The 16,694-nt window shown below is 47.5% G+C and overlaps 2 non-coding genes across 2 annotated transcripts; both read left to right on the plus strand.

Moving 5' to 3' along the window:
* The first annotated feature begins 11,387 nt into the window (after window positions 1-11,387).
* On the plus strand, window positions 11,388-11,459 carry TRNAC-GCA (transfer RNA cysteine (anticodon GCA)). Its single transcript has one exon. It is a non-coding gene; the product is annotated as a tRNA-Cys (tRNA).
* Window positions 11,460-13,698: 2,239 nt separating this feature from the next.
* TRNAT-UGU (transfer RNA threonine (anticodon UGU)) lies at window positions 13,699-13,771 on the plus strand. Its single transcript has one exon. It is a non-coding gene; the product is annotated as a tRNA-Thr (tRNA).
* Window positions 13,772-16,694: the final 2,923 nt, after the last annotated feature.

Consider the following 16,694-nt stretch of genomic DNA (forward strand, 5'->3'; position numbering starts at 1 on the left):
TTAGCAAGGGTCCCAGCAATGTGTCCCAATGGGCCCCCTCCAACTGAACATTGGTCCCGGGGGCGGGCACTGACCCTGTGCCCCGACACACACCCCCAACAATGGGATGGCTGAACCCCCTCCAGGGCTCACTCCAAGTATGCCCCAAAACTGCGGTAATGATGGGACACCGGAGCCCCCCCACTGGGACTTGAAGGACACCGGCCCAAGTGTCCAAGACCGTCGCAGCGGCCCGCTACGGCGGGGCCGAGGTGGGTCCCAAAAGTGCACGTGCCCTTCTGGTGCCGCCTCTGGAACCTGCGATTCGCCCCTAGAGCCCTCACTCACCCGGCTCTCCTGTGCTTCTCCTGCAGGTCCTCGGGGACTTCCACGCGGTGCTGGGGAGGGGGCAGGCACCGACAACGTGCCTCGACGCCCCCCCTCTCTCGTTCACTCTCTGCAGCTGCGGGCACGGCGGGGCTCTCCCCTCCTCACAGGAGCCCCGCAGACTCTCCCCAGCACTTCTTTCCTGATGGAGGCGGAGTAGGCTTCCGCCCTCCGTGCTGCCTTCTCACGCTGCTTCCCCCGGGGCTGCAGGCATCTTTGGCGCTGCTGGGCCAGCGCGGGGTAGGCTCCTGCCTGGCTCCACTGTCAACACGGGGCTCCTTCGTCACCATGGGAGCCCCGCAATGCCACCTCTTGCTTCCAGCTCCGGATGCCAGTGAAGCCCCGCCCACCTCCAGGCAAGGCCTCCGGTCACTCCTTCCTCTTCCGGGTTGCCGTAGGCAGCGCAGCGGCCCTGACAAGACCTCGGGTCGCGGCGGTGATTTATTCCATAGCGGCAATTGTGCGGGGTGGGCACCCGCTTGATTTGAAAGCACAGCAAGCGCTGTTACTACGAGGGGTGGGTACCCACGCGGCAACATTCGTATAAGACGGGGTACGCACCTGCCAATGTTCATTAGTCAAAAGCGCGCCAAAACAAGGGGTAGGCTCCCGCGGCGCTATTAAGCAAACATTTCTTCATGGCCACCCGGCGATGCCGAATCCCCACTCCCTCTTCTCGGGTTGGTTAAAATTAGGCGCTCGGGAGCGCCACAGGCTAAGCAAACTCACAATTCGGTGCTGCAGTCACTGGCTCTTACCTCTTCTCTTGGGAGAGGGTTGCAATGCAGCGCTCACCAAGCGCTAGTCAGCAGGCGGGGAGGGCACAGGCAATCCAACCCTAGCGCTTCACTTCCCCTGCCACTCCACGCATAGCGCTCTTGAAGCGTAAGGTCCTACCAGCAGCCTCACGGACCCAAGGTTGCGCTCCTCACCTCCTTCTGGTCGCAGTCCATGGGGGTATAGCGCTTTCTCAGCCCAGCGCTGCAGAGGACAGACACTCCTCTTCTCCTGGCAATTTTAGATGTAGTGCTCCATCCTTCTTCAGGGGCTAGGTAGCAGAGCAGCAGGCACTACTGGGCAAGATCAGCGGGCACTCATCAGGACAGGGCGGTAGGCTTTAGAAACCATCCTCCTCTGTAGCGTGGCACTCCTCTGGTACAGCAGCCTTTACTCCTGCAGTGGGGCTTTCACTAGACCTGTGGACAGCAGAGGGGTTTCAGTTGGGTGCAGGGTCCAGCACACAGGCCTATGTGGCGGTACCTTCTGGCATTAGGTCCCCTCACTTTCATGTCCCTGCTCTGTCTGAGCACATGGTGGCACAGCCCCCCTACTTATACGCCCCTCACCCCACCAACCAGACAGTGCCAGAAGCTTCTAGAAGCCTCTGGGGAGACTGGTTCTAACTGGCTCAGGGGGAGGAGTAGAGCACCCTGGGTGCCAGGCTTTCCCTCCAAAAGCTGGGATAGCTGGGAACCGAACATCTAGACTGCTAACCCACCACAGTCAGGTGGCACCACACACAGCCATGACATCCATTTTAATAGTGACATTTCACCAGGGTGCATTCTTATGATAGGGGAATTATAGGTGTGCACACCATTGCAGTACATTTAACATGGAATCTCACACCACACATGGCCTATACATTTTTCTACCATGGGGGAGACATCCTCAAACAGGGGGGTGAAAAGCAAAATATTTTGGGGAAAATGGGCCAAGTCCAACAGTGGAGTCTTTGGGGGTGTGGACAGTCTTGAGCGGGCGTATCCATCCTTTAAAGGGGGAGGGGCGGAGTACAGTATACGGGGAAATGCGATGGACAATGATGGGGATTTCTTTAACATGAGTACAGTTCTTTTGAGGATGCTCGATCACCATTGGGGCAGTGCTTTAAATAGGCCAGTACTCACCGGTACTGAGTACCGGCTCTTCTTAAATTTATCACTCTGAGTACCGGCACTTCTCTACTGCAGAGGAGAGTACCGTACTCATGAAAAGGTAGGCTTATTGGCTGAGAGTGCTAATGAGCAGGAATGGAACGAGTCTGGCAGCCAAGGCGCCGCTTCTGCAGTCCAGATTTGAGCCCCAGCTGAGCTATTCATTTGACAGAGCAGGGTCCGTTCAGGCCCTGTTCTGTCAATCACATTCACACTATTGTGTGCATTTGTGCAAACACAGAAATCTTGGCAGTCCCCTGGCAGTGGCAATTACAAAAGCCATTGTGAAGAGTATAACATGGCTTTTAACATACCGGAGTCTCTTGTGTGTCTGCTTATGTGTGAGTGTTTGCCTGCATTTGTATGCCTGTTTTTTGTGAGAAAAAAGTGAGAGAGAGAATTAAGACACTCTCAGGAGGTATTTTAAAGAAAATGGGTGGCACTTTATGTGTACATGTCTACTCGGCGACAAAGGTTCATAAGTAACCTAGTAGGGAGGGTTGGTGGGTGAGTGAGTGGATGGATGTGTGAGCAAGCGTGGATGTGAAAATGTGAAAAAGGCTTTATTTCGATACGTAAATATCTTAAAAGCAATACATTACAAAATGCAATTTCAAGAATTAAAAAAATGACATACAGTTATAATTTCATAAAACAGTCAGATAAAAATACAATAAATAATTAAAATAAGATTAAATTGAGATGGAAAGCCTTTTTGCTCGAATCATCCAAGCCCATTTTAGGAATTTGGAGACAGCGCAGACAATAAAAGGGGAAGTATCAGTTAATAAAATGTGGAGAGCCACCAAATGTTGTCTAGTGCCAAGGAGCCTGCATAGAGGTACCAGCCAGCGCTTCCTTGGGGCACGGTAGTCGGGACATTCAAAAAGGAAGTGTGCCACTGTCTCAACCCTTGTAAGACACACCGCACAGAAAGCTGAGGGCTGAGCCGTTGGGGATCTCCACCTAGACACCAAGTCAGCCAGAGGTAAGGTGCCCACTCTGAGTTTAAAATAGAGGGCCCTATCCAGGGGAATGGAGATTAAGTCCAGGTAGGGCTTAAGTGCTACAACGTCTTTAATTCGTAGAAATGCAGCGGTTGATTTGCAATGGCGGGGATAGCAAATGAGTTTGTTGGTTACCCAGTCCCAATATATCTTTTTCAGGGTGGCTTTTGGAGGGGCAGAGCGGGTAACCCAGCAGTCTTCCAAGCCCAACTCCACCAGGAGGCTCTTGATGTCTCTTAACCATTTTATGCGATGCCATCCTTCCATTGCAATTACTTCAGACAGGCCAGCTGCGTAGGAGGCTAGCTCCGGTACCCTCCATAAACGGGCCCACAAGAGCAGAGGCCGCAATCGCGCCTGGTCCGTGATCGATTTGCAGCCCATGTCGAGAAGCACTGGGACAGTAGGTGTGCTTGTTGGAAGTAGCAAAAGATCTTTCAAAAATGTGTTTTCTGCTTTACCCAGTGCCTCTAAATTTGTGGAGCCCCACAACTCCGCCCCATACAAAGCCGCTGGAACCCCTCTGGCTTTGTAAATGTCTATTGCTGGGGAGATACAATGTTTAGAGGAAGAACGATGTTCCCTGAGTATGGCACCCGCCACCCTTTTATGGTTAAGTAACATCTTATTAATGTGTGGGGTCCAACTCATAGAGTTACTAAGGCGAATCCCCAAGTAATCAAACTCGAGGACCCTTTCCAGTGCGACAGAATTTAGAAACAGGGGTGGCCCATGGTTTTTTGGAGGGTTCATGGATAGAAATTTAGTCTTGTCCACATTAATTATGAGGCCCCTGAGGGAGCAAAACTCCTGGAAACGAGTGAGGAGCTTTTGGAGACCCTGCGGTGTTTTGGCGATGAGCAAGGTGTCATCGGCAAAGAGCAAGGTTGGTATCCAGGTGCCCGCCAGGGACGGGGCGTCTGCGGGTTCCTTGAGCAGATATTCAACCACACCATTCACATATAATGAGAATAGTGTAGGGGCCAGCACACAGCCCTGGCGGACACCCCTTTGCACTGGGATTCTGTTGGTTTTCTCCCCGTCCTTGCCCCACCGCACCTGTGCATAGTTATCTGAATGGAGTTTGACAAGAAGCGACAGGATATAGGCGGGTAGTCCCAGCCCCTGCAGGACCCTCCAAAGCTCCTCCCTTGGTACCAGGTCAAAGGCAGTCTTCAGGTCAATAAAGGCCAAATAAAGACTGCCCTTGCCCAGCACCACCACCTTCCAGTACAGGAGGGTCAACCTAAAAGCTTGTTCTATCGTCCCCGTACCTGTACGAAAGCCCGCCTGGAAGTCTGACAATATCTTGTGTTCCTCAGCCCATTGGAGGATCCTCCCCAGAATTGCCTTCCCTGCCACCTTTTGAGAAGAGTCGATCAGACTGATTGGCCTGTAGTTGGCGGGGCTGTCCCGACATCCCTTTTTGTAAATCGGGACAACCTCCGCCCCCTTCGCCCCTATAGATGGATGAATGGATGAGTGAATGGATGGATGGGTATAAGAGGGTGGATGATTGGACAAAAGGGCGGATGATGGGTGGATAAGTGAAAGATTTGATGGATGAATGAAAGTGAGGGAGGATGGATGAAAGGGATAAGTGAAAGGATGAATGGATAGGTTTAAATATGGATGGATGGATAGGTTTGGATATGAAGGGTGGACAGACGGAGTGGTGAAAAACTGAATGAATGATGGCTGAAAAAACTGAAGAGACCACAGAATGTAAAGGGTAAATGGTGAACATCAGCAGGTAAATGGTAGGATGAAAGGATGAATGGATAGATCGTTGGAAGAGACAATAGATATCTTCTGCGGAGGGTCATGATGATTTGCTTAATTTGCTTGGTGCCATTAGAGCTTTGGTTCAAAGTGGGTATATTTTCAGTTTCTTCCTACTCACATGCTCAAAAATATATAGTATTGTGCCAAACAACAGCAATTAACAGTATGGCATTAAGAAGGTGCAACTATTACAACAAAGGGAAATGTTAACATATTATCGCAATTCTTTTTCATTTTGTGAAATTAGTTAACCTGCTTCGTTTATATAAACGCATTTATCATGTGTTTTGGTGTGTGCTGCAACTATTATAGAAGCCGTTAAGTATCATTATGTCTTGCCCTTAGCTCTGACTAGAAAACATCAAAAAGATGTCCCCAACCTTCAATAAGAATAGGGCAATAGCTCCAAAATATTGAAAAATTCCACCCACAAAACAGCTCAACTGATTTTTTATTTATTTTTCATTATAAAATATTTCATAATTTTCTTTAAAAAGAGTCAGACAGACAACATAGGTAAATTCATTCATGGAGATACAACAAATATATCACATTGAGATATCATAATATAAAGTATGCACAAATATTCATGAGACACAAAAAAAGAGAGAGACAGCCCACAATTTACAATATTCAAAAAATAGAAGTACACACTATATATCCAACAACCAAGAAACCAATACATGAAGCACATACAATGAATCCAAAGTACATTCAATTACAAAAAAGTAAAAAACATCAAACATTACAGAGAACACGAAATATAAAAAAACATTATATAAATTCCTTGGTCAGGGCACACATGTCATGCTTTGATCAGTATTCGTGACCCAGGAGTGGTCATGCAAACAAACAAATAGAAGCGTAAAACAGTGTGTACAGCAGGGCTGAAGAGACTGTCTTAAAAGTCTAGGAGAACAGAACACTTTTATTTTTTTTTATTTTTTTTATTGGTATCACGGTTTACATACATCCGTATGAGCAGTAAAATTTTTAAACAATAAATATCTCTAGCTGTGGTTGAATCGTACATAGCACGTTCCATGGCGCACATAACAAATAATGCACAGCGTATAAACTTGCACTACAACAGGTGACACTACTTTCTTAGCATCCCTCCCACATTCTACTTCCAGAATTCCTATCAGTAGATCAGCCTATCCAGTCCTCCTTGTATTCACGGGCTAGCCTCAGGGGATGAGTTCGCCTGAGGGGGCTCACATATATTTCCCCGTAATTTGTTCCATTTTCCCCATTTTCTGGACCATTTTTGGGGATATCCCCTCTGGGTACAAACCGCCCTTTCAGCCACCATTGCGACATCCATGTCTTTTTCCCACTGATGATGCGTGGGTAACACTCCAGAGCCCCGGTTCTTGGCTATGTTTCGCTTTGCCATCATCGTCCCAGGCGTGGCCCATTCTGTAGTGCCACATTTAAGTTAGTAGGTTACCAAATATTTAGGAGGCAGCATCTGGGATCCCGCGGAACCTCTGCCCCTCCCACCTCCGAAATTTCACTCATTACCCATTCCCAGTAGGACTGTATGGCCGGACAGTCCCATATTATATGATAAAATGTTCCTGTGTGTCCGCAACTTCTGAGGCAGAGTGGGTCGGGGTGTGCCCAAGCTTATGTAGTGTGGTGCGTGGGTAATAAATACGGTGTAGCACTTTAAGTTGTATGAGTTTTAGCCTACAGAACACTTTCTTAACCTGGAGTCCAGATGGAACATGATCTCCTAACAAACAGCAGTGCCTGGATATTAATTAGATCGATACACAGGGGCAATCAAAAGGCAACCTTTCAAAGGGTCGATACCCGGAAGTCACGGAGGTGGGCACAAAAAGCCTCCTCGTAGGATCAAACCGGAAGTCACTATACTTGAAGCCTAGATATCAGCTCCTAAGGTGTTGAGCCATCGGAATTACAATAGAAGAGGCCAATGCCGGAAACCCCAGATGCGGACGCGAATCGCCGGAAAATATATATGTTGTGAGGTTTTTTTTTTTTTAATTCTGGACCTTATTTAAGTGCTTCTTCCCAGGAACAACAGGACCAAAATACCACCATCGAAAATGTCGATCTTTTTCCCTGGTTGGATGTTCCTTTAGAATAGTTTTTCTCAGGGTCCCTCTTGTTAGGTCGAGCGACCTATCTCAATGCGCATGCGCATTGAGCGGGAGCGAGATATATAGGGGCTTAAATAAGCTTTACCTAGACTGGCGATTGACTGGCGATTTGATGCTGTGCCCGTGCGCTTTTAGGTCAATGCGCAAGCGCATTGACCTAAAATGCGCGTGCACATCATCAAATCGCCAGTCAATCGCCAGCAGCACTTCTCCCCTGCTGCTTCACACCCTCATGACGCTCTCCCCGCTCCGCCCCGTCCCCTGCCCGCTGTGTCGCATTTCTCCTCCCCCCTCCCCACAGCAATGCCCTCCGCCTGCCGCACTTTCACTTTGATGGCCGCAGGCCGTCTCTCGTGTTTCTCCTTGTTTCGCTCTGTCCCTCATACTTCTTTTGCTCCCTTCTAAATACTCCAACCATCTTCCCGTCACTTCAAACCATTCTTTCTCTTCATCCATATCCCGCCACCCCAGTGCCCTTGTCTTTCACTTGGATAACTCGTTCTTTGAATCCTTTTCCACCTCCCTCGTGTCTCTCAGCCCCTGCTGCTTCACACCCTCATGCCGCTCTCCCCGCTCCGCCCCCTCCCCTGCCCGCCGTGTCGCATTTCTCCTCCCCCCTCCCCACAGCAATGCCCTCCGCCGGTACTTTTACTTTGACGGCCGCAGGCCGTCTCTCGTGTTTCTCCTTGTTTCGCTCTGTCCCTCATACTTCTTTTGCTCCCTTCTAAATACTCCAACCATCTTCCCGTCACTTCAAACCCATCTTTCTCTTCCTCCATATCCCGCCAACCCAGTGCCCTTGTCTTTCACTTGGATAACTCGTTATTTGAATCCTTTTCCACCTCCCTCGTGTCTCTCACTTGCTGCCCTCCTTCCCTTCCGTTCCAGTAACCTAAGACCGCCTGTTGCAGAATAGACATAGAAGAAATACAGTAGCACTTGACATTCTTTATTTAGGCTGCTAATAAAAGGTAGCATTTACCCAAAATCTTTCACCCCTGATTGGTTTAAAAATACTGGTCTGTGTGCTAAAGTAGTGGCGCGAGCCGAGGAAACACAGCAGGAATTCTAGGCACGGAGTGTGGCTGCAGCGAGCATTATCAGCACACAACCATGGTGTCACCAGCCTGTGTGTGCTGCCTCCGCGGGCACCATGTATATGTCTATCTGCCTCACCGCCCTTCGCTGCTCTAGGAGCGGTGAGGGTCCTACATATCTGCACAAGCCCTTATGTGGTCTGAGGTTCTCGTGTTATGCACCCTCCCCCTTTGTGCTTGCTCCTACAGCGTTGTAAAGCTGGAAATAAGATCTTTGCCATAGTCCAATTTAATGCATTTGAGTTAATCGAACTCAGAAGGATGCCGAGCTTCGTCGGCCCTAGTAGAGATTCAAACACATGATAGCACTTTACATTCCCATGTCATTAGCAAACAGTTGTGTTAATAATTTGGATGAGGTCATGTTTTATGGTGTGAATGTTTGTTATGTTTGCTGATTAGACTGTGCGCCAAGGCAACAAGATTACTATCTGCACCAACTGTTACAGTGCATATAGCAACCTTTTAAATAGATTTCAAGAGCTTTAATTGGACATTGGTTTGCATCCTTTAGGTTAGATATATACAAAGGACCACCGCCATTCTGAAACGTTCCTATACCGCTCTTTAGAGTACATTGTCCACCCTGCAGGGAACGGATGCGGACAATGCTTGACTCATAAAATAGATTCAAATGATCACAGTAAACTTCCACTGGCCTCTTCGGGTACTCACCAACAACTGGGAAAGTTAGTAAAAAGCACTTGCTTTCAATTACTAGGAAAATACACTTGCTTCTAATTACGTTACCCATGATGCACCACTGAAAACAAAAACAGCAATAAGACTTCCAAAAGCCTCTCACTTCCCTTTCCAGCTCTGGAGGTGAAGGACCCTACTTGCATCTGTGACTTACTGGACTTCTCCCTTATGTGATTACACCATAGTTGTGCAGTTGACGGGAACATAACAGTGTAAGCCTTTGCAAAGCCAATAGCGCTATGCCATATGTTAACAAGCATTTGCAATGCAATAGGTCTCACAGTTGTGAGAGTTTGAGCTATTGGCATTTTAAATGTCAGTGCCTTTTATTTATGTATTGGTTTTTAAATCATAAATAAAAGGCATTGTCATTTACAATGCCAATATCTTAAACTCTCGCAAATGCGAGACCTATTGCATTTCCAATGCTTGTGTTTATCTAGTTGCCCTTAGCTCTGCCCTAGCCCCGCCCACTGACTACACCTGTAGCTCATTTTAATGAGTACCTGCACTTATTTTATCACATTTAAAGGAGCACTGCATTGGGGGGTTATGTTTTTGAAGCTATGTTAAGCTGATTTGGGGAATGATTTATGATCTAATTGTTAACAATGTGTTATTTAAAGGTATGCTATGCACCTGTCTTAATAAAGTGGCATTTTTTTGATAAATAAAGAAGTTGAGGGACGTGAGTTATTGTGCGAAGCTTCTGTTGCATAGTTACAGTAAAGAGTCACTCATATTGGTACACACGAAGCATTAAAATGTCTCACAGAGAGGGACTGAAACAAGTAAAGTGCTATTGCATTTCTACAGCGTGTACTATCCCTGAGGAGGCGTGAAATGCCACACATAACAATGTGTGTAATGGGATGTATGACGTTAGAACGCATACATTGACAACGCGTACCTTTACAACGCGTTAGTAACAACGAAAGTTGTTACCACGCACTGCGCTGGGGGGCGCAAAACTGATTAATTTAATTTACTATTCCAACACCAGTCCCCGTGGATAGTAGGCAAGGTGTTGGGATAGTAAATTAAATCATTTACTATCCTTGAGCGCCCCCCAGCGCATTGCGTGGTAACAACTTTCGTTGTTACGCCCGCGTTGTAAAGGTATTCCGTGGTAATGCTTGCGTTCTAAACGCTGCATACCGTGTAATGGATGTATGACGTTAGAACGCATACATTGACAACGCGTACCTTTACAACGCGTTCGTAACAACGAAAGTTGTTACCACGCATTGCGCTGGGGGGCGTAAAATTGATTAATTTAATTTACTATTCCAACACCAGTCCCCGTGGATAGTAGGGAAGGTGTTGGGATAGTAAATTAAATCATTTACTATCCTTGAGCGCCCCCCAGCGCAATGCGTGGTAACAACTTTCGTTGTTACGCCCGCGTTGTAAAGGTATTCCGTGGTAATGCTTGCGTTCTAAACGCTGCATACCGTGTAATGGATGTATGACGTTAGAACGCATACATTGACAACGCGTACCTTTACAACGCGTTCGTAACAACGAAAGTTGTTACCACGCATTGCGCTGGGGGGCGTAAAATTGATTAATTTAATTTACTATTCCAACACCAGTCCCCGTGGATAGTAGGGAAGGTGTTGGGATAGTAAATTAAATCATTTACTATCCTTGAGCGCCCCCCAGTTCCTCCTGCGAGGAGGCCCCTTCCTCTGCGCCCTCACCCCAGCCCTCATGACTCTCTTCCAATAAATAAATAAATAAGACCCATCCCTCGCTCCCACTCGTGCACCTGCTGTGGTGACGTGTGCCTGCGGCAGTGATGACGTGTCCCTGGCGGTGATGACGTGAACCTGGAGGAAGTGACGTGTGCACCTCCTGGTTTCAATGGTAGTGTTTGGGGATGGGGCGCAGTAGTCACCCCCCATTAAACCCCATACACCACTCGTTGCCCCTCCTTTAGGATATATGATGGTGTCGCATACCCTCTCCCCCCCACTGACCCCTCTTTTGCCATTTCATCCGCGTAGACGCCTCGTCTCGCGGAGGTAAAATCAAAAGCATCCTATTTAAGGCGGCTTTGTGTCTATTCAGAAGGTGAAATGTGATCATAACAGGGGCGCGCATTGAAGCAGGCTGACGTAGCTCAGAGATGAAATATTGAGGAAGACGGGTGAATATAGGGCAGACACGTGAGGGAGGTGGACAGGAACAGAACTGGAGGATGTTTGCAGCTCAGTGCTAGAAACCTCCAATGGCTTCAGGATAGATAGAGCTGAGGGGAAAAATCTGAACTGAAAGACAGAAATGTATAAAGGTCACTGCACGGGCAGGGCCACTGAGCACACATACATTGTGTGTTATGGAGCAGTGAAAGCAGCTGGGGATATAGCTCAGTGGTAGAGCATTTGACTGCAGATCAAGAGGTCCCTGGTTCAAATCCGGGTGTCCCCTTCTATATTTTTTTTCAACCCTTTTTCCAATACTTATTGCAAAGCCTAAACAGAAGGTCTTTGCTGCGAAAAAGACCAAATTAAAATAACACACGCTTTTTGGATCATGTTTCTTAGAATCGACCAACAAATTCACACATTTCACTTTTTAGTGACTAAAGTTAAGGGACTTTGTCTGATAGAGAAACACGAGGCAAAAGAGAGAGCGCGACACACACAGGGAGAAAGAGAGATCCCCAACTGTTCGGAAATATATTATCACTCCCAGTAGGATGAAGAAAAGATCTGACTTCTGTTGGTTGAAGCTGTGATGATCAGTGTAGTGCGCTATCTCACACACTGGGGCATATTACCAACAAGTAGCGATAATTATCACTAAATAGGCTTAGAGACGATTTTTTTATCGCTGCCTATGGCTGGATATGTTAGCGGAGAAAACATGCTATTAGCAACGTTTTTCTCCATTGTGCTAAAATATCCAGCGATAGCAGCGAAATGAGTGAATATCGCTAAGAATACAGCGATATTCACGCATTAGCGACAAAATGCTCTTAGCCATGTTATCCACCTCCCATTGGATAACATGGCTAAGAACTGGTCTGAGCAGGCGTTAGTTTTTGGTGATAGCGGGAATATTTCCATCGCTACGCCTGCCTTGCTAATAGGCGATAGCGACGTTAGCGACTGCTTTCAGCCGCTAACAGGTTGGGTACGCCCACTTTGCATGTCATTAGCGATAAATATCGCGGACATGCAAAACGGGCCCCAAACCGCTCGCTATCGCCTAAAAGCTGTCGCTAACATCAGTTAGTGACAGCTTGCTAATAGAGCGATAGAATTACCGCCGTTTAGCGGCTGAAAGCGGCTGCTAAACCGGCGATAATTGCCTATCGTCACCCTTGGTAATATGCCCCTCTATTCTTTAGTCCTAACACAAGGTTTTAGAAGTGGACGAACCCTTTGATGTCTTCAAAGACAGAAGTTCCTGTTTAATGTAAGACTTCTCAATTCCAATATTTGGAAGATTTGTGAAACGTGTAGGGTTTGCTGATTAATAAACAACGAGAAATCTAATTTAATAAACAGAAATTTAGAATGAGGCTTGCACTGGTTCTGAAAGTAAGTGGTGAGGGCCCCTGTCTACTGCAAGAGATTGTGAAATGTCCACCTTTCCCCTTTAAGTTACATTCTCCGGATCCACTTGAAAGGACAGGTTGAAAACAGTGAAGGATGCTCTGTGTATTCGGATAAGTGAGAGCCGCGTGACAGTGGGAGGTGGGTACCACCATCCATGGCCAGTGTAAGGCCTTCCGTAGAGCACCACTAAAATTCGGGAATATTTCCTTCGCGCCCCTTCAGAACCTTTGAATTTTTGTTGAACATTTATGTGACAATTGTGCTGTAAAAGTCACCCAGTGTGAAACTCCTTCCCCCCTCCCACAAACGAACCTATTAGGCAGGTTCCCCAGCTACCATTGCTTCCAAGCTGGCCCCGGTGGTAGCCCTGAAAACAGCAAGCACTGCGATGGTGGCCCAGTGGTTCACACCCTCCTTAAAACATTTTGGGCAATTGCACACCTTTGTTCAACTGTTGATTAATTAATGAATTTAGCTTTACAAATGAAGCCCTGCCTAATAGCATCTCCTGTTATATATAGCACTTAGAAAAGATAGAAGGGAAAACCCTTGGAGAGAGGAGAGGGGGGTGGGGACGTTGTCCTCCATCACCTTGCTCTCTGTACCTGCTTCTCCCATCGAGCGGTTCTCTTCCCATCAGTGGACTTTATGAATCTTACCAGCCAGATCCCGGGTGCCTCGTGAAAGCCACTAGTGGGCGTGGTTCCCTGCAGATAAAAATGTCTAAATGACAATGTTGCACCAACTTTATGAAGGCCGTGTCCTTTCATCTAACCTGCCTTACACATTCTTCTCCCTGCACCTGCCATGCTCTTAAATGTGCATATTAAAGAACAGCAGCTGGGCTGGGATCCCAGTGTGCACAGCAGGGAGCAAGGTGTGTCTTGCGAGTGACTCACACTGTGCAGTGAGATGGAGCAGTCTCTGGACTCAGCAGTTCAACATCCTGTAGATCCTGTTTTCTTTCTTTGACTCACCCGGACTCGCACAGTCCTCTCTCCTGTTGACTCTCCGCCCAATGAAGAACAATAATGGGTATACTTGGCACAGGTGTGCGTTCTTCGTCCATTATTTAGGCTACTGTACAACTGTAAGCAGCGCGTGGCTCCATAGCTCAGGGGTTAGAGCACTGGTCTTGTAAACCAGGGGTCGCGAGTTCAAATCTCGCTGGGGCCTCACACACCTTTTTAATTAAATAAATACCAATATCTTGTTTAATAGAGGATGTCGATTGAAATATTCCTTTTAGACTTTGCCACTTAAACTCAGCAGTGCTGCTGCAATTGTTCACTTCGGACCAGGACTGAAGTTCCTTTCAAATAAAATGAAAAGGTCAATTTGTTATATCCTTCGCAGACCTTATGATGTAGTATTTTCATTAAAAAATGAATAGCTAGTTTGCCAGGAAGGGCCTGCTGACCTCCCAGGCACTACATCCAATCCAGGAGGAACAGCCGTAACCTGCAGGGCACCTTCGACTCACAAGGTAATTTTGGGCCTTTACATAAATTTCATTTCTTTATTTTGCCTGACACAGTGACATTTTTAGGTCGAGCCCGGGGAGCACATGCGCTGCTCTGCAAGGCATGCTATAGGGAGGTAGGGACTTGAAGCTCCGCCCATATTTTTCATTGGCTTGTATCATTGTCCACTGTAAACTGTGGCTGTTCATTTGTCATAAGGCTTAGTAGTCCCTCCTTAGTACCACCTTGACTCATTTTGTAACCTCTCGTGGCGACACCCCCTGTTACGTGTGTTGTTACTCGGTTGGCTTTAATTACATCCTCCGAGCACCATTTTCTTAAAAAGCTTTGTCCTGCCTGTTTTTGCAGGCAGGAAACGCTCTCTCCTAACGCTTTTAAAAAATGTATAGCGTGCATTTGCAATGTAATAGGTCTCGCATTTGCAAGAGTTTAAGCTATTGGCATTGTAAATGGTAATGCCTTTTTAGGCCGGGCTCGGCAGGTGCAGAGTGGGCTGGATTTGCGGTTCCTGGCTGGCACAAGGGGTATTGTTGTTTAAGCAGAACCACTGCTCATGAGAGTCCCAGTCTCTAAGAGAGTCAAGGCAGGCAGGTCCTCTGGGTTTCTCAAGCTTGCTGTCCGCAGGAGACGCCAGGATTTAGCAGGAGCAGGTTCATGGATCAACAGGCCGGTAGGGCTGGGGCCAAGTCAGTTGGTGTCATCCTCTTCTTAGCAGCTGCAAGGTCTTCTTTCTTGTTTTGAAATCGGGATCTGAGGAAAGAAGGTTCAGGGTGCCCCTAAATATTAATTTATGGGATGTTACAGGTAGGGGAAGGGCAGGGACCAATAGGTCCCTGTCCGGGGGTGAGTACACCCACTATCCTGCTCCTGTCCTGTGGGAGGGGGGAAGGAGCCTATCTCTGATTGCGCAGGGCTCCCCATCCTCATGATGGCCGGAGCTCCGAGTTGTGCTTCACCTCGCCTCTCCCACCTGAGGGGTGGTGTTGGCACAGGCTGTCACACCCCCTTTCTTCACGTAGGGTTTCCCGCCAGTCTTCCCACCAGAGTGGGGGTCAGAACTGGTAGAGGCCTGTTGCTGAGTACAGCAAGTGCTCTGGAGAAGCTCACAAAGGTGGCATGCCTTTGAAGCTTCTCCCTGCACATCCTGGGGGAGGAGACCTAGCATCTCGCCCAGGATGTGCATTGTTGCAGGCCCAGGAGAGCTGGGGGGCTCTCAACCCAGGGGTCGAGCAACATGTCTGCTGGGTGGCAGCCAAGGCAGCCTCTCAGACAAGACGTGGATTGTAGGTTAGGTTTCAGGGGGCATCTCTAAGATGCTCTCTGTAGTGCATTTTACATTAAATCCCACACTGGCATCGATGTGGGTTTAATGTGCTGAGAAGTTTGATATCAAACTTGTCAGTCTTGAGTGTAGCCTAATTATTCCGAAACAGGTGGACACAGTTCTACTAATTTGTAGGTTCATAGACAAAGATGTGTCAACGATAACACCCAAGTTTTTCCCATGGGATACAGGGGAAGGGCAACTGCCCAAGGTGTAAGGCCACCATCCATTAGACCAAATGTCCTGTTGACTGCCAAAAATCAGGATCTCTGTCTTTTCCCCATTCAGCTTTAGATAATTTTCCTCCATCCAAGCTGAGACTGCCTGCATGCAATTTAAAAAAATTGCAGCAGATTCACTAATGCTGTTAGTAATGGACACCACGATTTGACAATACCTCAAATCCAAAGGATCTCACGACTCTAGCCAGTGGGGCAACATAGATATTAAAGAGTGGGCTAGGAGTGGAAAATGTTTAAGCAGGTGTAGAATGTTGTCCCTACTTAGTATGTTGAGATGATATTTTATATGGTAGCTCAGTATTAGCACTATCTCCAAAATGTGCTTTTCGAGTTGTTTGTTTGCAGTGTTCTCATGTGGTGTCCAAATGGGTCTTTGGGCAGATCAGGTCCCAGAGTTGAGGATGCATCTAGAATGGGTGCGATGGTGGAAGGGTTATTAAGCTGATAGTATGAGAGTGAGAGCGTGTTCTTGGCAACAGGTCCTAAAGACCCGGAGGTTTCTGTGTGTGGCTGATTATTTGGTTCAACTTGGGGGCTTGCATCTAGTCTTCCCCTAATTATTGGGGAGGGGATATTTGTATTGTGGGTTGGCGTTGGTGGGGCAATGCCTATCATGTTCACCTGGCACTCCTTAGGGGCACATATTGGGTACAAAGGGGCAGCTTTAAGTTTGACTAAAGGTTTAGGTGTTTTACGGGTCATTGAGACTAGGGCTACTTTTTAGGAATTTTCAGTTTTCTTAAGCAGTATCTTTAGTTTTTTTCTTCACTCACTGAGAGAGTGGCACGAAGGGCTAAGTTGGGGGCAATGCTGCCTCCTTGGTGTTGCCTTTAACTGACAGACAAGGGTTGTGTACTACTGTTGATGTTAAGATGTGTGGCGCCACAGCCAGGGCTACTGATGCTGGAATTTGGGGCTCACGGTTCGATCACCGGCAGTTGGTCAGCCCAGCACAATTTGACTCTGTGCAATAGCTTGCTTAATCTTCCCGATGGCCCCCAGTGCCGGGATGCCTTCGGGTAACTGTTCGCACTTTACGAATACTGGAT

The sequence above is a fragment of the Lissotriton helveticus genome, chromosome 1_2 (assembly GCF_964261635.1).
Source record: "Lissotriton helveticus chromosome 1_2, aLisHel1.1, whole genome shotgun sequence".
NCBI classification, from domain to species: domain Eukaryota; kingdom Metazoa; phylum Chordata; class Amphibia; order Caudata; family Salamandridae; genus Lissotriton; species Lissotriton helveticus.